Source organism: Cyanistes caeruleus, unplaced genomic scaffold, assembly GCF_971803275.1.
Source record: "Cyanistes caeruleus unplaced genomic scaffold, bCyaCae1.hap1.1 HAP1_SCAFFOLD_96, whole genome shotgun sequence".
Lineage (NCBI taxonomy): Eukaryota > Metazoa > Chordata > Aves > Passeriformes > Paridae > Cyanistes > Cyanistes caeruleus.
In genome coordinates, this window is record NW_028255898.1 from 985,944 (window position 1) to 1,008,679 (window position 22,736).

The 22,736-nt window shown below is 54.5% G+C and overlaps 1 protein-coding gene, 1 non-coding gene and 1 pseudogene across 2 annotated transcripts in view; 2 read left to right on the forward strand and 1 right to left on the reverse strand.

The window, feature by feature from the left end:
• LOC111922030 (uncharacterized) overlaps nt 1-22,736 on the forward strand; it is a 57,636-nt gene that overhangs the window by 33,306 nt on the left and 1,594 nt on the right. The gene's annotated exons all lie outside the window — the stretch shown is intronic.
• LOC147646483 (uncharacterized) lies at nt 12,568-15,641 on the forward strand (annotated as a pseudogene).
• Nucleotides 12,843-13,033, reverse strand: LOC147646484 (U2 spliceosomal RNA). Its single transcript, XR_015281869.1, has one exon. It is a non-coding gene; the product is annotated as a U2 spliceosomal RNA (small nuclear RNA).

The following is a 22,736-nucleotide window of genomic DNA, read 5'->3' on the forward strand; positions in this document are numbered from 1 at the left end:
GTACTGGGGTAACTGGAACCTTACTGGGGTAACTGGGAATGACTGGGAATGAGCACAAGCATGCTGAGGGCAGCTGGGATATACTGGGAGTGACTGTGACCATACTGGGAACAGCTGGAACCACAGTGGAAGAAACTGGGAGTGAGTGGGACTGTGCTGAGATGGACTGGGACTATTCCAGGGACAACTGGGATCATACTGGTAGGAACTGGGAACAATTGCAACTATTCTGGGATCATACTGGGATCAGAGTGGGAGCAGCTGGGTCCATGCTGGCTGAGACTGGGATCCCACAGAGGGTGACTGGAGTCATACTGGGATTGACTGGGAGTGGCTGGGAACAACTGGAATCATGCTGAGAGCAACTGGGAGGAGCTGGGAATGACTGGGAGCGTGCTGGGGCTGACAGGGATATACTGGGAGAGACAGGGAGTCCCAGGGATCACACTGGAGGCTACTGGGGTCATACTGGAACTGACAGGGAGCAACTGGGGGCCACTGGCCTCATACTGGGAGTGACTGGGATCAGACTGGGAGTTACTGGGATCAGACTGTGAGTGTGCAAGAAGCTGGAAAATTCGGGAAAAATTGGAAAAAAAACAAGGATAAATTCAAGGAAAATGGAAGGGAAAAATCAGGGAAAAACCAGAAAAATACCAGGGTGAAATAAAAAAACATCAGGGAAAAATCAGGAAAAAATTGGGAAAAATTTGGGAAAAATGGGAAAATTTGAAAAAATTTGGGGAAAACCAGGGAAAATTTTGGGGAAAAAAGAGAACACTCAAGGAAAAAATGGGAAAAAATTGGGGAAAAAATCAGGAAAAGACAGTGGAAAAAAATCTGGGAAAAATCAGAAAAAATGGGGGAAAAATAAGGAAAAAATAGGAAAAGAAGGAAAAATCATGAAAAACCAGGGAAAATTGGAAAGAATATTAGGGAAATCAGAAAAAAAAACTGGGAAAGAACTTGGAAAAATTGGGGAAAATCCATAAAAGAAAGAGGAATAAAATCTGGAAAGGAATAGGAAAAATCCCAGGAAAAATCAGGTAAAACCTAGGAAAATTTGAGAAGAAATTGGGAAAAAGCTAGAAACAAATTGGGAAAGGAAAAGAAAAGAATCAGGAAAAAATGGGAAATACATGAAAAAAATTGTGAAAAATTGTGAGAAATCAGGGAAAATATCAGGAAAAGAAGGCCAAAAAGACCCTGGGAAAAATCAGGAAAAATCACGAAAAAATTGGGAAAAATATTGGAAAAATGAAGGAAAACCCAAAAATATTTGAGAGAAAAACTTGCAAAAAAATCTGGAAAATAATTCGGAAAAAATCAGAGAAAAAATGTGGAAAAAAAGGAAAATCACATGAAAATCAGGGAAGTGAACCGGAAAAGGATATAAATATCTGGAAAAATCAGAAAAAAAATAATGAAAAAAAAATCAGCAAAGAATTGAGGAAAACCAGAAAAATCAGGGAAAGGATAATGGAAAAATCTGGAAAAAAATGGGAAAAAAAGGAAAAAACACAAAAATCAAGGAGAAGTTTGAGAAAAAAATGGGAAAAAATCAGAAAAAAAATCAGGAAAATAAAAAAAATCATGAAAAAAAGGGGAAAATCAGGAAAAATATTGAAAAAAATTGGGTAAAGTCAAGAAAAGAGAGGGAAGAAACATGGAAAAAATCAGGAAAAATCAGTAAAAAAATTAGGAAATACAGGGAAAAATCAGGGACAAATTGTGAAAAAAAATGGGGAACAACCAGGAATAAATTGCGAAAAGAAGAGGGAAAATCAGGAAAAAATGGGGGAAAATCAAGAAAAAAATTTAGGAAAAATTGGGAAAAAACAGGGAAAAAATCAGGAAAAGAAAGAGGAAGAAGACTGGGAAAAAAATGGGAAAAATCAAGGAAAAAAATCAAGGAAAAAATGAGGAAAGGAAAGTGAGAAATAAAACCTTGGAAAAATGGGAAAAAATTGAGAAAAAAACAGGAAATATCAAGGAAACAAACAGGAAAAATCAGGAAAAATTAGGAAAAAAAGGAGAAATATTGGGACAAATCAGAGAGAAAAAAATCAGGAAAAAAATGGGAAAAAACGAAAAATTATGGAAAAATTGGAGAAAAAGTTGGGAAAAAGACAGAAAATTTTGGGAAAAGAAGAGGAAAAAATCAGGAAAAATGGAAAAATCAGGAAAAAAATGAGGAAAAAACTGGGAAAAATTCAGGGAAAAATGAGGGAAATATCAGGAAAAAATAAAAAAAAAAAAAAAAGAGAGAAAAAAATTGGGAAAAATCAGGAAAAAACCAGAATTAATTCCCCCTATCCCATTTTTCCATGGAATTTTGGGAATTGCCTACGTGGGAGGTTGTAGAAGAATTTCCAGACCTGGGAATCCAGGGAGTGGGGAAAGGTGGAATTGCAGATGAGCTGGTCCAGATTTTTGGGAAGGTTGATAGCCTGGTCTTCTTCCAGCTTCCAGAATGTTCGGCTGAATCCCACGCCTCCTGCTGGCTGGAAATCATGGAAAAATCACGGGAAAGCTGTGATACAAATTCATGGAGTTTTGCCCCCAAAGCACCTTTTTTTCCTACCAAAATTTCTATTTTTTTCCCCCACCAAAATATTAATTTTTGGGATAATTAAATGAGGAAGATTAAGGGGAAATAGGGAAAAATAGGATGGAAATGGAGGAAAAATGGCAAAAAAGTTGGGGAAAACTAGAAAAAAATGGGGGAAAAGAGAGAAAAATGGGAGGAAAAACTGCGAAAATATGGAGGAAAACAAAGTGAAAATGGCAAAAAAAATTGAGGAAAAATGGGATAAAAATAGGGTAAAATGGGATGGAAATGGGGAAAAATGGGAGAAAAAAATACACGAAAATAAGGATAAAATTGTGGAAAAATGAGATAAAACTGGGATAAAAACAGAGAAAAAATTGTGGGAAACTAGGAGAAAAATGGAGGGAAATGGGAATAAAAATGGTAAAAATAAAGCAAAAATGGGAGAAAAATGGAAGAAAACGGGGATAATAGGAGAGAACATGGGGAAAAAAATGTAAAATGGATCAAAAACAGGGTAAAATGGGGAAATGGATAAATACAGATTAAAAATGGGAAAAAATTTGGAAAAAATAGGAAAACATGACGGGAAATTTGAGTAAAAATGGAGGAAAAATTAGAAAAAAATCAGAAAAAATTGGGGAAAATTTGAGGAGAAATAAGATAAAATAAGGGGAAAATGCAGGAAAAAAATAGAAAAAATGGGGAAAAATGATATGAAAATAAGATAAAAATAAGGAAAAATGGAGCAAAAATGGGGAAAAATTGGGATAAAAATAAGGAAAATTTAGGATAAAATGGATAAAAATGTGGGAAAATTGGATAAAATTGCTAGAAAATGGAGCAAAAATGGGGGGAAAAATGGAGATAATATTTGGGGAAAATGGAGATAAATTGTACTGTAATAGAGAATGATTGGGAGTGATTTGGCTCATCCTGGTGCCGAGGAAACTGGAGCCACATGGGGGGAGCAACTGGGCTCATGCTGGGAGCAGCCACTGCCGGCACCGGGAGCCCCGAACCCCTTTCCCGGCCATGCCGCCACTCCAGCCCCAGCACCCCCCGCCGGGGTCCCGGCAATCCCAGAGGTCCCCCCCATCTCGGGGTCCCCGGTTTGCGGCTCTGGGGTTCTCCTCTCTCTGAGGTCCCGCTCAGGGAAGCCGCGGCTCTCCCGCGGTTCCCTAAAACCGGGGTCCCCCCGCTCCCGCCCGGTCCCCATCTGGCACCGGCAAAGCTCGGGGGGCCCGGGCCGGGAAGCCCAACCCGCACCGCGGGGGGACCCGCATCCCCCCGGCCCCTTTGCCGGGGCTCTGCCGCCACAGGGAACCCCCAGAAACACCTCCCGGGGACCCCCGGGGTGCCCCCGAGGGGCATCTGCGGCTCGGCTCTGGAGCCCTGCCATCCCCAAACATCCCCCCCAAAAACCCCAAACCCAGGGAGCCCCGGGGTATTTGGGGCGAGCTCCCCCTCCCCGAGCACCTGCGGGATGGGGGGCGATGGTCCCGAAGGAGCTGCAGATGCAGAGAGCAGGGAGCGCAGGTGGAGCCTCCTCTGCCTGCTCCAGCTCTTCCTCCTCCTGCTGCTCCTCTTCCTCCTCCTCTGTCCCTCCTCTTCCTCCTCCTCTGTCCCTCCCCTGTCCCTGTGCGTGGTTCGGAGCCCTCGGGTGAGCGGGGCCGGGCCGGGACACGATGGGAAAGGGCTGGGTCCCCCGCAAACCGAGCTGGGGACAGCGGAGCTTTGGGGGAACAATGGGAACGGGGCGGGACAGGGGAACAGGGGGAGGTGGGAGCACTGAGGGTCCCCCAGTTCACCCCAGGACCCCCAAGCCCCGTCCCAGCCCCCCCAGTTCCCCCCGCAGCCCCGGCTGAGGGGGGCTCAGCCCAGGAGCCGCCGTCGTTCGGGGCTCCCCCGAGTGCAGGAACGGGAGTGTTCCCGGCTCGGGGAGGCCCCAGCAGAGGAGGGGATCTTGTCCCTCTTCGAGAGCCTTCCAGGGTCTTCAGGCCCCTCTGAAGAGGAGTTTTTCTCTTTTTCAGGTTTTTTTGGGGGGGATCCCACCACTACAGGGATGTTTTTTTCTCCCCATTTTAGGGTGTTTGTGCGGCCGCAGCCCCACAAGTCCCTTTTGAAGGGGGATCATGACGGCTTTAAGTGACATTTTTAGGGGTGTCCCCACCCCAAGCCCCTGTAGGGGATGTTTTGTCCCCCAGGGTGGATTTTGGGGGTTCTCTCTACCATGGCCGCTTTAAGGGTCCCCGGTATTGTCGGGTCCCACTCTAACTCCTCTTAAAAGGGCAACACCACTCCCGTTGGTCCCGGCAGTGGAGCCCGGGAGGGGTTGGGGGTCCCGGGAGGGGTTTGGGGTACCTCGGTGATGCCAATGAAGGCGATGGGGTCTCCATGCTGGGTATAAACCTTTGTGAGGGGTTCCTGGGGATTTTCAGAAGTTCTGGGTGTTTTTGGGGCCATGGTGGTTTTTTGGGAGTTCTCAAGGGGGTTTACAGGGGTCCAGATGGGGGAATTTGGGCAATACCAGGGGTGGAATTGGGGGTCCCAAGGCTGTTTTGGGGAACCTGCTGGTGATGGAGATGGGGAGCCCATGCCAGGTATGAACCTTCTCAACGTCTGTATCGCGTTTTGCGGTTTTGGGGAGTTTTTGGAGCATCCAGGGATGTGTTTGGGATCAGGGGAGGCTGGGGTGTCCCGGGGGGTTTGGGGGTTCTCGGCAGGTTTGGGGGTACCTGGGCAATGCAGGTGGCAGTGCTGGGGACCCCGTGCTGGGTTTGAACCTTCTCACCGCGCACGGGCAGCGTCAGCGTGTTCAGGGAGATCCTGGGGGGCCAGGGGGTCACCCCAAATCCCAGGGACCCCAAATGCTGAGGGACCCTCCGAACTGCCCTCACCGCTGGATCTGCTGCAGGCAGGGGGGCACCAGCACTCGGCCCCCACCCTCCACCATCACAGGGGGGCTGTGGAAGAAATCTGGGGGTGCACGGACAGGTTGGGTGGGACCCCCAAAGTCCTGGGGGAGGGGACACGGGGGGACTCCAGGAATTCCCATTATAGGGGGATGAGGGGGGACCCAGGAAGAGTTGGGGGGGCTGGTTGTGTCATGGGGGGACCCTCAGGAGTCTTAGGGGAGGTGGGGAGGGCAAGGAACAGGGCAACCCCCAGGATGGGTTTGGAGGGGAACTGGATTGGGGCTCTCATGGCAGTGAAATGGGAAGATCTCCCCATGGAATTCCATGGGAATGACATGGCAGTGAGATCCATCTACAGAATTCCCATGGGAGTGGGACAGGATCCATTCATGGAGATCTCATGGGAATGCGATGTCGGAGATCCATCCATGGAATTTCCGTGGGAATTCACACGTTCCCAAATTTTGCCCTCCCAAATCCCGCATTCCCATTCCCATATTCCCTGGGAATTCTGCCCTCCCCACCTTTACACTCCAGCGCCTCCCGCCCATATCTGACATATTTCCGGAGACATTCCCTGCAGCTGTGAGCCAGGGAATTCATTAATCCCTCAGCCTGGATCTCAGGGATCCCCATGGCGGTGCCACAGTTGCCATCGCAGCCCCACAGATCCCCCAGCCCCGGCTCCCCCCGCTCAGCCCCGCTCTGGCTGTGCCGCTGCTGCAGCATCTGCAGCTCCCCGCTGGCCCCGCCATTGGCGCCGCTCTTTGCTGCCCGCCAGTGGCAGCCCGATGCTGCAGTGACGTCACCGGTCGCCGGGCAGATCCCGGCGGCGCAGGGCGGGCAAGGCGGAAGCGAAAGTGCCCGAGGGAGCGCGGGGGGAGGGGACGGGGCAATTCCAGGGAATTCCCCTGGATCCCCTCCCGGGATCCCCCGGGACCCTCCTCGGCCGCGCACTGCGGGACCCCCGGGACAAACTGGGCTGAACTCCCGGGCCCTGCGCTCAAACTCTGCCTGGAACCCGCCGGCTTCGGCCCAAAGCGAGGGAAACCCCGGGATCCGCGGATCCCATTTTTCCTGCGGCTGCGGCTCCCCAGCCCCGGCGGAGCAGGAGCGGGCGCTGGGAGCCCGAGCCCCGATTCCCAATCTCCTTCTCTCTCTCTCTCTGCTGCTCTCTCCCTCTCCTTTGGGTGATCAGAAATCCCAGAGCGGCTGGAGAGCCCCGTGCCCAGCTCGGCTTTCTCTGGAAAGGGAGGCCTGGGGGTGCGGTGCCCCGGGATGGCCGGGAATGGGGCTCCGGGGGTCCCCGGGCTGACGGAACCGGGGGATCCAGGGGCTGGCAGGGGAGGATCCCCGGGAAAGGGGGTGCAGGGCGCTGTTGGTGCAGGAGAAGGGGGTGCAGGGGGTCCCGGAGCTGGGGAAGGAGATGCGGGGGGGTCCCAGGGCCCAGGAATGGGGATCCAAGGGGGTCCCAGAGGGCCCCTCCCAGGGCACAGCAGGAGCTGGGTCAGGAGCTCTGGCAGAGACAAAAGGGGGTGAGCCCGGCATGGGGGGGACATGGGGGAGTCACAGGCGCTCCTGGGGGGGGACACGACCCCCGGGGACCCCTCCTCACCTTCTCCCACGTACCCCAACAGAGCCCCTAAATGGATGAGCAGAGCTCGGTGACTGCAGTATGAAACTTGTTCAGTGGCACAGGAGGATTTAGAATTGAGGACAGGGGAAGGGTTTAACCCAGCCTCCTGTTTGAACAGCCTGGAGAGGGGGCTGGGAAGAAACCCATGCCTGCATTGAATTGAGAGAGATCCAGACCCGGGCTGGGAGAGATTTGAGACACACCCACCTTTGGACTTTGCTGTCCACAACACCCTGTCACATAAAGGTAAAACCTTACAAAAGAAAGAACTTGTAAAATCATGGTTTAGGACTTGATACATGGGCTTAGTGTAGCTAGCAGCTAGCCTGGTAAGTTCCCAGGCAAAAACATCTTGAGGATGAAAAGTTTGTTAACATAACAAACTATTCTTGGGGAGAAAAACAAGTGCACCTGTAGTAACAAGGGATCTGTCCCATGGGAATCAGTAGAAAAAGTATGTAAACATTGTTAGAGAGAAAAGTTTGGACTGACGTGTACACTCACCATTACCAACCAGTGAACTGAGTTCCTAACCAACTGGAATTAAGCACGGTGCCTTCTGATAACCATGTAAATATAAGCTGTGTGCAGTAAAGCTTTGGCTGTGGTGGAAGAAGAAACAGGCGTCATTGTCCATCTCTACTACGACACACCCAACCAGGACATCAGGTCCTGCCGAAGCAGTGGAAAGAAGCAGCTCTGGTGGCCAAGTGACACGGCCCATTCCAAGTGTCCCTGAGCACAGAAACAGCCCCAGCACAGCTGAACACGGGGGGACCCCTCAGCCTCGGCTCAAGGGCTCTGAAGCCCCGGAGATTTGGATTTCCCGGCTGCAGCAGGAGGATGGGAGGCCGCCCCTGAGCCTGCACTGAAGGCAAGGCAGCAGCAGCCAGGGCTCCCCAGCAGGGGAAGCCCCTGGGCCTGCACACAGATCCTCTGCTGAAATCCTCGGCCTGGGCACCCTCCTTTGGCATCTCCAGCCCCTGCGGGACAATCCTGGCTGGCACTGCTGGAGCTTCAGGGCTTTCTGTGCCTGCCCTCGCCACAGCTGCTGGGGAAGGCACCGTGAGAATTCCACTCTGGATCTCAATTACACTCAAACTCTGGGCTGGCTGGGATTAGATTCTAGGAAAATATACCAAGTGTAAAATTATTTTTTATCTGATTTCTCCAGTCAGGCTTGGTTTGCATTTTCCTTGGGGAAAGGAATTTTAAAGGGTTTTTTTAAGGGATGTTCCACCACTCAGCAGAGATGAGCTTAACATCTCAATAGACTGGGAATAGCCCAAAAGATTCCCACAAAGACAACGACCATCAACAAAACATCAAGGCCCAGCAGCAAACATCAACCAACATCTACCCCAGACTCTGCCCTGGCACAGCTGGAGACACCTGGTCTGGAAAAGGCTGAGCAGGAAATCCAGGAGTGCAGACCTCATTCACATCAGAGGCACAGAAATCTGGATGCAACAGGAAACCAAACACTGAGAACTCCACAACTTGGAAACAATGAACATTAAACCAATGGATTTCTATGGGTTCAGACTGGATAAAGTTTAGGAAACATCTAGTAAAACTCACATATCATGGAATGATTTTCTCTGCACATGCAGACTATGGTGTGGTTGAAATGATTCTGTTCAGAATCAAGTAATGCCTTATTTTTCTAAAGACATTGTTGGAGAGTTTTTGCTTTTCAGAGTTTCAGTGAAAGGATTACACGATTAAAAGAATTTTTCATAATAACTCTACTTTTCTGTTGGCAGTTCTGTTTGGGCCAGGGGTGTGAGAGTCAGTCTTTAGTCAGAAGAGAAGAAAAAGAAAATACTTGATTTCTTTCTAATTTTTGTTTTTATGTTTGTGTGTGGCTCGTAGTGATGGCAACATTATGGCATGGGTTTTTCCATGTTCACCTTTAAGCTGCATTTTGAAAAGTAGAAGAGTTTGAAAGGAGACCCTTTAAAAGGTTAACAGTTAATAGAAAATTGTTAAAAAAAACCAACAAACCAGCAGATGGGGGAGGGAGCCCTCCATGTGAGTCATCCCATGGCTCCCCAGGAAGAGAAGCTTCATTCCAGGCAGCCAGGAGAGGAGCTTTAGAAATGCAAATTAACACCTCTGGGGCAAAGCCTGGACAATGTACCAGGGTCTTCCTGCCTGGGGGAGGAATTGGCCTGAATTCCTCTGCCCCTTAGCCCAAGCTCTGCCTGGGGGCACAGATGGAATTTGCACAGCTAAAGGCAGAGCCCATGGTGAGGATATCTGACTGCAGCAGAAATTGGTTAAGCTGAAAAGGAAAACAGCAAATGGAGATTGTTGTGAAAATTTCACTATAAAAATGGGCGGAAATCATCCCAGTCCCCACCTTAACTTGTGCTCTCACTTTCTATGTTACCTAGGGTGAATTAGAGCACTGGGGTTTTTTTTGGTACCCCAAGTTAAGGGAAATCAGTTGGGAATCCAAGTATGTGCTGATTTAATTAGAGAAAAGCCAAAAATTGATGCAGCCCTGGCTGGAAGGAGCACCCAGAAAATGGGGAAAAGATGAACGGCCACCAGAACAAATCCTGCAACACCATGGACCAGACCCTGGGAACCGTAACAAATTCATATCAGGAGCCAGAAAAACTATTTATCATTTCCATGGCATAATTAGATTACAGGATGTCCTCAAAATAATACCCAACCAGACAGCTCAAGCTTCTGACTTTCTTCCCAACCAATCCACCCAGATGAGGAACACAACATTTCACCATGGGATGGAGTCACATTATTTTTTAGCAGGAAAAGGAGGCAGAGTTTGTGGAAAATTAAATGACTCAAACTGCTGTTGGCAAATAGATCACAAAGGAAAAGTGGAGAAACAGATAACAAAGGATATAAGAATAGAGCTCATGTACCGGTCCAAACATGGAAAGGATGGGAATGGGCAACTTTTTTGTGGTTCCCTGGCAGACCATGAGTTAAACGAATGCAGTTTCTCCTCTTATGTGCTACAGCAACTCTCATCTTTTCACCATGCAGGACACCTTGCTGAGTGCAGCTCATTCAGCAGCTGAGCAAGGGGATGCAGGGAGCAGCCAGGCCTCCTGAGCCACAAACAGCTACAAAAGGACAGCGAATGAGGGCACTGAGAGCAATCCCAAAATCAAAGAACATCCAGGAAGAAAAAACGGAGTCTGTGAGTGAATTTGCTTGCAGATAGGGCCGTGACTTGCACAGAAGGAAGCAATGTGAGAAAGCATCAGTTTCAGAAAATGTTACTAATTGACAAGGACTGCTCCTCAGACAAAGTCCCGCTAAATTCCTGAACTTCCGGAAGAACAAAGACTTAACAGAGCCATCAATATCGGATGTTACACAAAAGTGGTGGGTACATATTAACCGGGACATGCAGGAGGCAGATCGGGAAGTCTGAACCTTCCAAGCACCTCCGCCAGTGGGGAAAGGGACAGGGACACGCGGCCGGGAAAACCAGGACAAAAACGAGGCCGCGTCCTCCAGCAACTGGAGAGAGCACATGGCAAATGCCCCATGGCCTCTCCCTTTGGGCAGCAATAAAGTCACTCTCACACCGCTCCTCGGGCTCCTTTGGCCACACAAACCTCTGGCGCCGGGAATTTTCCCGCCCAGCCCCGGGCACAGCGCAGCCACCTCCGGACTACCGACACGAACCGGGACGAGCCAGCGCTGCTCCGGCACCGGCTCCTGCCGAGGCCCCAGCGGGAAGGAGACCGCGGGCAGCCGCTCCCGCAGCGCCCTCACGCCAGGGCCAACACGGGCCGGCCACGGCACAAATAACCCGCCACAGCCCCCTGCCGCCCCCTCCCGGGCCCGCAGCGAGCCCCGAGCCCCCGCAGAACCGAGCGCGGCTCCCACCTGCGATGGCTGGGGCCGCCTCCGAGCTCCGCCGCCGCCTCACCGGGCTCCGGCCGCTGCCGCCGCTCCCGGGCCCGCACAGACGCTCCGGCAATGGCGGCTCTCCTGCCCCGCGGCCGCCCTGGGGGCGCCAGCGGGGCCGGGCTTGTCCCCGCTCTGCCCAATCAGCGCGCGCCAGAACCACGAGTGACGGCAGCAGCAGCCAATCGCAGCCAGCGGCGGGCTCTCTGCACACGGCACAGTCCCGCCCCGCGCTCTCAGGCCCCCGGGCTGTGTGAGGGGAAGGGCGGAGATGAGGAACAGCCCTGGAACGGGCCCGGCCCGAGCCGCCATTGAGCTCCCAACACAAACAAAGTTCTCCGCAGCTCCCGGTCCGCCTTTCCCTGCCCTGGGTGTTCGGTGGCTCCGGCTCAGCGGGAAGCCCTGGAGCCTCACTTCTCCCACCTCTAATTAGGAGCATAAGTGCATCGCTCGGATTTCCCCCTAAAAAGGTAAACTGCTCCAAACCCCTGTGGATGAGTGGGGGAGGAGAGAGATTTCTGGCAGAAAACTCCACAAACTCAGAGCAGGATCATGAGAAGTAAAGGAAGACCCTTAAAACCAGCTTCCCCCCACCCCTTCCTCCTCCCAACTGCGCCTCCTCCCCCGGCAGTGCAGGGACACAGGGAATGGGGCCATGGTCACTCCATCCCCCGGGGCTTTTCCCGCTGCTCAAGGACAGGAGTCGTTCCCCTGCTGCACCCTGGGCTCTCTCCCACCGGAGACTTCTCCAGGAACTTCTCCAAGCTGAGTCCATCCCATGGGGAACAGCCCCTCACAGTGCTGCAGTGTGGGTCACTCTGCCATGGGGTCAGTCCTTCCAGGACAGGCGGCTCCAGTGAGGGCCCCTCTGTCCGCAGGTGTCCCCCGGGGCCACAGCCTCATCTCAGGCATTGCCCTGCTCCGGCATGGGCTTCTCCAGGGGCTACGGGTGGATCTCTGCATCCTCGTGGCCCTCTGCATCTGATACCTCCATCTTTGGATCCATCCAGGGATTGGATCTGCTGAACACAGAGGAAACTTCCAGAACCTTCTCTCAGAACCCAGCCCTGTAGAAAGCCGAGCTATCAAAAGCAGGCTGTGCAAACCTAATACAGCCCAAACAGTAGGGACACGGATAGCCAGCAGCTCAGGTGCACCCCAAAATGGGTATCCAGATGTGCAGGGGCTCAGGTGTGCCCAGAAATGCGGCCCCAGGTGTAGGAGTAAAAACGGGTTTGCGGTGAGATACTTCTCCAAGCCAGGCTGAGCTTGGGATAAGCAGTTTATTATTTAGGTAGAGGGTGGAAGAGATCCATTTACGCTGCCAGCCACAGCATAAACGTGCTCAAAGAGGGAGAGAGAAAGCGGAAAGGGGAGGCTGAGAGCATAAGGGCAGAAGGTAATTAAATGGGTAGAGAAAGAGGGGCAAGAGGGGGTAAGAGAGCCTAAGAGGTTAAGAAGAGAAGTTAAGTTAGAGAGCAAAGTTCTTGTTTGGCAGGAGAATGCAGGAGCGAGGCTGAGTGCCGATGGCAGGGCTGTGAGCGCGATAGAGCCGCGATAGAATGGCGATAGAGCCGCGCTCGATGAACGGCACTCGATGGCCACGGGCGATCGCTCGGAGCCCTTTGTGAGCGCGGCGGGTGCGGTGGGGGGCCGCGCTGGCGGTAGCGGGGATATCGCGATAGAGAAGGGTCCGGGGCTGAGCCGCAGCGTGGTGATATCGCGATAGAGAAGGGTCCGGGGCTGAGTCGCAGCGCGGGGATGTCGCGATTGAAACCGGGCGGTCTCGACTCGAAAGAAAAGCTCACTCTATTTTTAACCCATTAGGTGACCCCGAGCGGGGTGCACCGCTCCCGGAGGCTCTGCAATACCGGGACGATGCGCGGAGTGGAGGAAGCAAGCTCCGGGTCCAACTCCCGAACCCAAAAATCTGTTTAACATGAAGTCCTCTCATCGAGGACCTATCAGATATTAAACTGATAAGAACAGATACTACACTTGATCTTAGCCAAAAGGCCGAGAAGCGATGCGGGAGTTCCCGCCCCGCACCGATCCCACCCGGATCTGCCTTTTACCACCTCACGGCCACCCCCGCGCCGCCCCCGCAGCTGCTCCGGGCCGTTCCCGGCCTCTTTCCGCGCCTCCTCCCGCATTTCCCTCTCGCGTCCCGCCCGATCCGGCCCCACTGAACCCCGAAACCCCCCAGAAAACATTCTCCCAGCGTGCCTTTCGCACACTTTTTCTCGATAAATCTGCATAACCCCGCCCCTCACCCCGGCAGCGCGGGAAGTTTCAAACGGGACAGCGGAAGCCTGGGAGAATTGGGGAAAATTCGGAATTTTGGGAGTCTTGGCTACCCCTGGTGAGACCAGCGAGGATGAGGAGGCGGCGGGTCCTGCCGGGGGTCGCTTTGGGAGGTGTTACCTCGGCACACCTGCGCGGGTGTCTCCTGGAGGAGAGGAGGGGCTGGGTGGGAGCTGGGGGAGCACCTGGAGACTCCTGGAGGTACCCGGAGGCTCCTGCAGGTACCTGGAGGCTCCCGGAGGTACCCGGAGGCACCTGGAGGCTCCTGGGCACGCGGCGCTGCTGAAGGAGGCGCTGAGGGAGCAAAGCCTTGTGCTGAAGCAGCAGCGGAGTGGGTGCGATCCTTTTCTACCCAATTTCATGTTCCCGGTACCCTCAGTTCCATCCCGGTTCTTCCCAAGTGCCTCCCTGATATATCCTTGTGACGCCGGCAGAAAGAGCGGGCAGTGAGAGGAGAAAGAGTTTGAACACAGGCAGAAACCTTCCTTCCATAAGTGCCTGTTTAAATGGAGGAGGAACCCCCTTCACGGGCGATTCTCAGAGCTTCAATCGCGCCTTTTTCATTACTTCTCCGATTAACGGGAAAACACCATTTCCCTTCATTTTCGCTTCAAAGAACAGAAAGGCGCGGGGCCGGGAGGGCTGATAGAGGCACCGGCCCTGGCAGGGACCCCGCCGGGGATCGCGGAGCTCCCGGACCGTGCCCGCCGCCCTCACCGGGGCCGCCATCGCTCCCTGAGGGAGGTGCCGCCATGAGGGGAGGGCGGGGGCGGTATCGGTAACCACGCCCATTGTGGGCGGGGCAGGTCCCGCCCCCGGCAGCGGCGCGGGGATGGCGGCGGAGGAGCCTCCGCAGCCGGAGCCGCTCGGCTGGACGGTACCGACGGAGCCCCCTCACACGTCTCCATCCCGCCACCCTCGGGATGCGGTCCCCCGGTTCTCCCACGCGCCGCGGCCTCGCTCCTCCCGGGAGGGCCTCGATCATCCCGGCAGCGCCTGGACCGACCCCAGTTCCCCGGACCCACCGCCAGAATCCCCCAAAACCGCCCCGATCCCTCCGCGCCTTCCCCGCCCTCCCCCCTCAGGACCCTCTCGGGGGGACCCCGGTGGGCCGGGGAGCCGCTTGGGACGCCCCCGGTGACCCCCGGTGTCCCCCCAGACGTGAACTGCCTGGCCTACGACGAGTGACCATGGCGCAGCAGGACTGGATCCAGCAGGAGGTGGGGAAACCCCCGCCCCAAATCCTCCCCTGGAGCCCCTCCGGCCGCGCCCCGCGGGGGTTCCGGAGCCCCCCGAGGCCGTGACCCCCCCTGGTTTCCCCCTCCACCCCAGGTCGCGGTGCAGAACCCGCTGGTGTCGGAGTGCCTGGAGCTGTCCGAGCTCTACAGGGAGTACGCCGAGGATGACCACGTGTACCAAGAGAAGATCAAGGTGGCACTGGGGGGCACCAGAACATACTGGGGGGACACTGGGATAGCAGTAGGGGACTGGGAGCTGCACTGGGACACTGGGGCGAGGCGAGGCACTGAGACACACTGGGAGATACTGGGAAGCACTGGGACATACTGGGAACAGCACTGGGGTCAGATTCGGAGCTGCTCTGGGACACTGGGGTGGGCCTGAGAGGAGCTGGGACACACACTGTGGAACTGGTGGTGGCACTGGGACATACTGGGAACAGCACCAGGGTGGGACTGGGAGCTGCTTTGGAACCTGGGACGGGGATGGACACAGCCCAGGGATACTGGGAGGTGCTGGGAACAGCACCAGTATTGGACTGGGAGGCACTGGGACACCAGGCCAGGGCTGGTTGTAGCTGGGCTGTCCTGGGGCTGTCTTGGGCCTGTACTGGGGTTGTCCTGGGGCTGTCCCCGTGCCCCCCCCGGTGTCCCCACGGACCCTGCCACCCCCAGGATCCGCTGCAGAAATATTCCTACATCTGCAAGAGGCGGCTGGACGGGAACTGCTTCTACTGCACCTGAAGGCACTGCTGGGGGACAGGCAAGACCTGCAGCGGTGCGGACCCCCAGGGACCCCGAAGAAACACCCCCAGAGACCTCCCAAAAACAGCCCCGGAGATCCCCAAAATACTCCCAGAGACCCCCAAAAATACTCCCAGATACCTCCAGAAACACCCCAGGGACCCCAAAAATACCCCCAGGGACCCAAAAACACTCTGAGAGCCCCAAAACTCCCAGAGAGTTCCCAAAACACCCAGAGACTCCCTAAAGTCCCTAGAGACCCCCCTCCCAAACTACCCCGAGACCTCCCCCAAAAGCCCCAGCCTCCAAAACACCTTGAGAAACCCCCCCCCCGCCCCAAACCCCCCTGAGCCCCCCCCCAATCCACCCAGAAATTGCTCCCGAGCCCCCCTGGGCTGTTCCCACCATCGTCTGGTTGCCTCCTGGTGCCTTCAAGCCCCCTCCCCAGACCCCTTGGGGAGCCCCCCGATGCCCTCCCAAATTAAAGGAGGTGTCAGCGCGGAGCACGGAGGAGCTGGTGGCCCAGGGCTTCACCGAGTTCACCACTGGGGTCTTCCACAACACAATGGGGCTCGGGAAGCGGCTTTGGCGTGTTTAGAGGGCTCTAGGGGGGTCTGCAGGGGTCAGGAACCCCCCAAACCCCTCAGAGACACTTCAAGCACCCTCCCAGTTGCCCCAACCCACCCAGGATCCCTGTAACCTCCTCCCAATCCTTTCCCAGCCTCCTCAGGATCCACCAAAAATCCCTCCTCTTCCTCTCAGGATCCCACAGCCCCCTCCCAGTTGCCCCTCACTGCCCCAGGACCCCCAAACCCCCTCCCAGTCCCTTCCCAGTCCCACCAGGACTCACCAAGACCCCTCCCAGACTCTTCCAAGCACAAAGAACCTCATCCAAGCCCTTGCTTTTCCAGCCCCTCCTGACTCACTCAGATCCTTCACAGTTACATCCAGCACCCCCAAAATCCCTCCAGGTTTCCACCAGGATCCCCGGAACCCCATCCCACCCTCAACATCCTTCAAACCCCTTCTCAGCCATCCTAGGCACCTGACTCCCTCTCCCAGTTTAAATCAGTCTCTCTCAAACTCACTCCCAGTTAATCCCAGCACACCCCAATCCCCCTCCCAGCCCCCCCGGTGCCTCCCCCGCTTCCCCCGGCGCTGTGGGGGCCGGGCCGTGCCCCAGTGCCGGCTCAGGGGGTGCTCCAGGCTGACGTGCTCCACCTGGCAGCTGGAGCTGAGCCCGCATTGCCGGGGCGGGTTTCCCAGCAGCACCAGGAGCTGCTGGCTCCAGTCCCCGCTGGGGTCACAGCCGTGGCCACTACGTGGCCCGAGAGCTGCTGCTGGCCCTGGGACCAGCTCAGCTGGATGTGGGCAGGGTAGAAATCCATCCCGGAGCAGAGCAGGCGGCCGGGGCCGGGCTGGGAATTAAAGGGCTCCAGCGAGATGGGAACGCTGGGGGCACTGGGAAAGAACGGGGACACACTGGGGTCAGCTGGGGGGGCACTGGGAGAGAGAGGAGAAGAGTGGTTTGGTATTGAGAGGGACTGGGAATGGACTGGCAGGGAGTGGGAATGGACTGGCAGGGACTGGGGTGGCGCTGAAAGAGATGGGAGTGGATACGGGGCCACTGGATAAGAGGGTGGAGGTCTGGGAGTGAAGTGAGAATGAACTGGGAGTAGACTGGAAGTGGAATGGGAATGGGCTAAGAAGGAGTGTGAGGGGCTGTGGTGGCACTGGGAGGGGCTGTGGTGGCATTGGGAGGGACTCTGGGGCCTCTGGACAGGACTGTGGTGGCACTGGGAGGGACTGGGAATGAAGCGCGCGGCGCTGGGAGGCCGAGTCCAGCGCGGGCACTCGGCTCTGTGGATCTGCCTGGCAACTGATGAGTCATCCGTGACCCGCGCTCTGATTGGCTGATGGGTGTCAAATCCACGCAGGGGTCGAGATGGACAGGCGGGGGCACTAGGAATAACTGGGATGGACTCAGAGAGACTGGGACGACTGGGAGAGCCACGGGAGCCCCTGGGAGGGACAGACAAGAGGCCCCGGGCATGGACACAAGGAAGGCTGAGGGCTCTGGGGTGATTCCCAGGGAGGTTTAAGGGACAGGGCTGGGCCCGTCTCTCTGCCCCGCGAGCAGCGGCCCAGCCAGAAAAGTTCAGGAGCAGAAGGAGGTGTTTCTCAAGATTGATTTTAATTCTCATTCACCTGTTCTGATTTGCTCAGTCCTAAGTTCAATTCATTTTCCCATGTTGGGCTGTTGTGCCTGTGATGGTGATCCCTGAGTGACCTCTCCCTGCCCTTGTCACAGTCCAAGAGGACTTGGATTTGTTTCAGTTCAGTGGAATTCATGGTGATTTTGGGGGAGCTGGAGCAAAGCAGCTGGAAAGCACAGTGGGCTTGACAGGGACTGAACCAGGGCAGGAGTTGGGACTACCTCGAGTGAGCTCTCACAATGTGAACCTTTGTGGGGTCTTTCTAAGGGAATTTTGTTGAATTTTTACATTCATTATTTAAAAGCAGAGTCACAAGTGGAGCTCCACTTTCAGCTTGAAATGAGGGAATGAAATGTGAGTGATGGGACTTCCATAACCTCAGGCTGTTCCTTGATATTTGACACTAGCTTTGGCAATGTGAAGCCATTCAGCAGCAAGTTCTGTCCCAGCCACTGGTTTCAGGCTCAGAGCCAGGCCACACAGTGTCACAGTGTGCTTCTGGATTCCTTGAGGCCCAGTAGTGTCACCGTGGCCCCTTGGCTGCATGAGGCTGCTGTGTGGTGCAGAGTGCCACAATGTTCTCCTTGGTTGTGCAGAGTCACCATGGAGCCCTGGTCACACCAGGTCCTGCAGTGTCACAATGGGCCCTTGGTTCCATGAGACCCTGGTATCACAAAGGTCCCTTGGTTCCATTTGGCCCCACAGCACCACAATGGACCCCTGGTTCTGTGGGGCTGCACAAGGTCACTGTGGTCCTCTCAGTTCTGTGAGGCCCCTCGGTGTCACAAGGGCCCCTTGCTTCCCCAGAATATCCCAATCATCATGGAATGGCAGAATCCAATTGGTTGGAAAAGACCTTTGAGATCATCAAGTCCTAGCAATGCCTTCATACCACCCTGTCACCCAGACCATGCCACTAAGTGCCACTGGAGAGGGACAGTGACCCCTCCACTTCCCCTCTGGCCAGCCCATTCCAATTCCCAATCAGCCTTTCTGGGAAGAACTCCTTCCTATTGTCCAGCCTAAACCTGCCCTGGTGCAGCTTAAGGCTGTGTCTCCTTGTCCTGCCCTCCAGCAGATCCCCACTCGCAGACAGCTTGGTGTCATCTGCCATTTGTGAGTGCTGGACTCGACCCCCTCAGCCAGACCCTCAGTGAAGATATTAACCAGGCCTGGGCCCAGCACAGATCCCTGGGGACACCACCAGGGACCGGACACCAGCTGGATGCAGCACCATCCCCACCACTCTCTGGGCCCGGCCTCCAGCCAGTTCTGCAGCCAGCAAAGAGTGCTCCTGTCCAAGCCGTGGGCTGCAGCTTTTCCAGGGAATGCTGTGGCTCTCCGTGTCCAAGGCCTTGCTGAAGTCCAGCTCGACACATCCAGAGCCTTTCCCGCACCCACCAGGCGGGTCAGCTGGTTATAAAAGGAGATCAGGGTGGTCAGGCAGGACCTGTCCCTCCTAAAGCCACGCTGGCTGGGTCTGAGCCCTGGGCCATCCTGGAGGTGCCGTGTGATGGCACTCAAGGGGATCTGTTCCAAAACCTCACCAGGCACCGAGCTCAGGCTGACAGGCCTGCAGTTCCCCAGAGCCTCCTGCCAGCCCTTCTGGGGGACGGGCTCACACTGGCACCTCCAGTCCTCTGGGACCTCCCCAGTGAGGCAGGACTGATGAGGAGAAATGATGGAGAGCAGCTTGGGGAGCTCATCCACCAGCTCCCTCATCCCCCTAGCATGGATCCCATCCGATCCCATCCACCTGTGAGCATCTGAGTGGCTCAGCAGGTCTCTGACTGCTTCCTCCTGGATTACAGGGGGCTCTTCTGCTCCCTGTCCCCATCTACCAGCTCAGGAGAACACTTGTCCTGAGGAAAACCTGTCTTAATGTTGAAAATTGAGGCAAAGAAGGGGTTAAGTACCTCAGCCTTTTCCTCATCTTTGGTAACCATATCCCCCCCAATAAGGAGGTTGTCCATAGCCTTCCTTTTGCCATTAATGTATTTATAAACACATATTTATTATCCTTCACAGAAGCAGCCAGGTTAAGTTCTAATTGAACTTTCACCTCTACTTTTCTTTCTGCATGACCTAATGACATCCTTAAACATTTCCTGAGTTGCCTGCCCCTCTGTTCAAAGGTGATGTACCCTCATCTTTTCCTTGAGTTCCTCCAAAAGCTCCCTGCACACCCAGGCCAGTCATTTTCCTCACTGGCTCTTTCTTTGTCACAGAGGGACCGGCTGTTCCTGCTCCTTCAAGACTTTTTTCTTGAAGTGTGTCCATCCTTCCCAGAATGTTTTGATTTAAAAGGCTGTTTCCCTTAAAAAACTCAGTACCTGATTTGGTACTCCCCAAATCTGTATCCTTAATCAGCTGAAGTCTGTTCTTCGTAAGTCCAGTGTAGGAGTTTTGTTGATGCCCCTCCTTCTTTCACAGAATATTTCAAAACTCGATGATTTCATGGCCACTGTACCCCAGGCAGCCTCCAACCACCACATCCCCCAGCAGCCCTTCTCTGTTTGTGAACAGCAGGAGACACAGCTTTCCTTGGCAGTGGCAAGAGAAGGAAACCTCCCCAAAGTGCGGCTTGGCAGGTTCAGCCTGGAGGGGAGGAGAAAGAAAAGTCCCTGCCAGGGTAGAATTTTGGTGCAGGAGGTGTCCCAGCGTGAGCCTGGACCATGCCATGGCTGAGTGTGCCAGGAGCCGGCAGTCAGTGGGGCCCAGGGATGCTCCAAGGGACTTGGAGTTTTGCTTCTGACTCCTTGAGCAGCTTCTTCAACCTTCTCTCAGTGCCTGAGGGTCCTGGACTCAGCCCCAAATGCACCCGGGGCTTCATTAAAATACAGAAAGCCTCGGGAACTCTTTCTCTTCCTTCCACTGTCTTCAAGTCCAAGGCTTGTGCAGCTGCTTGGGGTCAATTTGGAGTTCTGTTGAGGAGGAAGATTTGAAAATCCACCACTTTGTTTTTTTTTTTTTGGTTTTTTTTTTTTAAATCAAGGGTGTATTTTTTTATTTTCTAGTTGAGAGAAGAGGTGACAGAAGCATTCCCCAAGTGATCTTGATGCTGAATGTCTCCTTAGGAGGTCTGGTCACAGAGAAGAATGAGCCCCATGCAGGCTGCCCCTGTTTGGACAACCTGCTCCTCACCCCGAGCCTCAGCATGTCTGACATCGCCCACCTGGGACTGACATCCCAAAGCATTGAGAACCTTTATCAACTTTTCTTTATCATTAAAATCTAATTAATTAATAAAAACTAAAATTTTATTTTTATAATATTATTCTGTATTTTTATAACGTAATTTTTATACTTATATGAACGAATTGATACATTTTGCGCAACTGAAAACATTATTGGTCTTTGGTACTAAGTACCACAATCCCCTTCTTTAATTAATTGACCACTATTGCTCCCTCTTTATGCTAATTACACCTATTTTTAGTCCTTTGGTCATAATTTTTAAATTATTCTCAGACAGGGTAAAAGGAGCAAGTTTGGGGTCCATGGAGATTTTTCTGAGGAACATTTGGGGCAGTTTTGGGTCTGGGGAGGGAATTTAGAGACAACCTGGGGGTCTGGAGGACACTTGGGAGAGCCAGGTGGGCACTTGGAGGGGGACTTGGGGATTCTGTGGGACAGTTCGGGGTCAGGGGGAACACCTGGGGGTCCAGGGGGGCACTTGGAGGTCAGGGAGGGGAATCTGGGGGCCCTTCGGGGTCCGGGCGGGCACTTGGGGGGCTGTAACGGGGAATCTACAGGCCGCGGGGGATGATGGGAGTTGTAGGCACCGGTATAATACGATTTAATGGAACCGCGGAGCATCACGGGAGCTGTATGCACAGCGCCACTGGATTCCGGTGAGGCACGGGGCATGACGGGAGATGCAGTCCCGGCTGGAATTGCGCTCTAAGGGCGCCGCGGGGCATGATGGGAGCTGTAGTCCCGGAAGTGTATCGGAAAACGCGTTCGGCGGTGTGGGGAAGCCCTTGGAGAATATTTTTGTGTCCGAGTCGTGGCTGCAGGTGCTTGGGGTAAATGTATACGGCTCGGGAGCACTTGGGGGGAACCTGGGGAGCTCTATCCGGTGCTCTTTAGGGCGCGGGGCACGGTGGGAGGTTTGGGCACGGAACTGTGTTGTGGGATGATGGGAGATGAATTCCCAGGAGTGGCTGGAAGGGGCATCTGTGGGATTGGGAGCATTCAGGGATCCAGGGACGCTTTCGGGGGTCCCGGACGGGCACTGAGGGGGCACTCTGGGATCCTGAAGGGTCTGGGGGTCACTTATGGGACATATGGGGGGCAATCCCGGGGTTCTGGGGAGCGCAGGGCATATTCACAGTTCCTCACAACCTGGTCTCAATTGCCCCCTGCAGGCTCCTACTGACTGCCAGTATGATCCCAGTATGATATCAGTACACAGCCAGTGCAGTCTCAGGCACTGCCAGGATGATCCAAGTACAAACCAGTCCCTGTCAATGCTGCCACTCCTGGGATCCCCCAGCCCTCTCTGTGTTCCCCCCTCCCGCATCTCCCCAGAGGAGCCCCAAGGGCTGGCAGTCCCCAGCCAGGGTCCCCAGCCAGCCCCAGGTTGGATCTGCAGCCCCCAATTTTCCCAGTTTCCCTCTCCTTTTCCCCGGGCCGGGTTCCCCCCGTCCCCAGCGGGTGGGAGCAGCGGAGAGCCCCGTGCTGCCCATCCCGACCTGTCCCGGCTCCATCCCTGCTCCTGCCGTGGGCTGTGAGGGGTTTGGGAATGGGGCACCAAGGGTGTCACTGCTCCTGGGGGAGGAGGAGGAGGGAGGAAGAAGGAGAGAGAGAAGGGATGGTAGTAGGAGAAGGAGGTGGGGTTAGGGAGGAAGAGGAGGAGGAAGGATGGAAGGGGAGGAGAGGGAGGAAGAGGAGGGACAAAGGAGGATCAGGGAAAGGAGAAGGAACCACAAGGTCGAGCACTCCTTGAATTCATAGCCCTCTCCTGTGGGATCACCACCCACCATCCCACAGGTGATGGGGGAGTGGGAGCTTTGCCCGGATATCCTCGGGGGTCCCTGGGTTGGGTTTATTTTGCAGGGGGTGATGTTTGGAGAATGTGGAACTCCAAAGCTGAGCGGAAAATCCTACTTGGAGGGACACTGGGGGGTCTCACCATCCCTAAGTGGGGAAATGGAAACAGGGGGAACTTTTCGGATTCCTGGCACTCCCAGCAGCCTGGGGATGGTAGGGACTGAGCAGACAGGT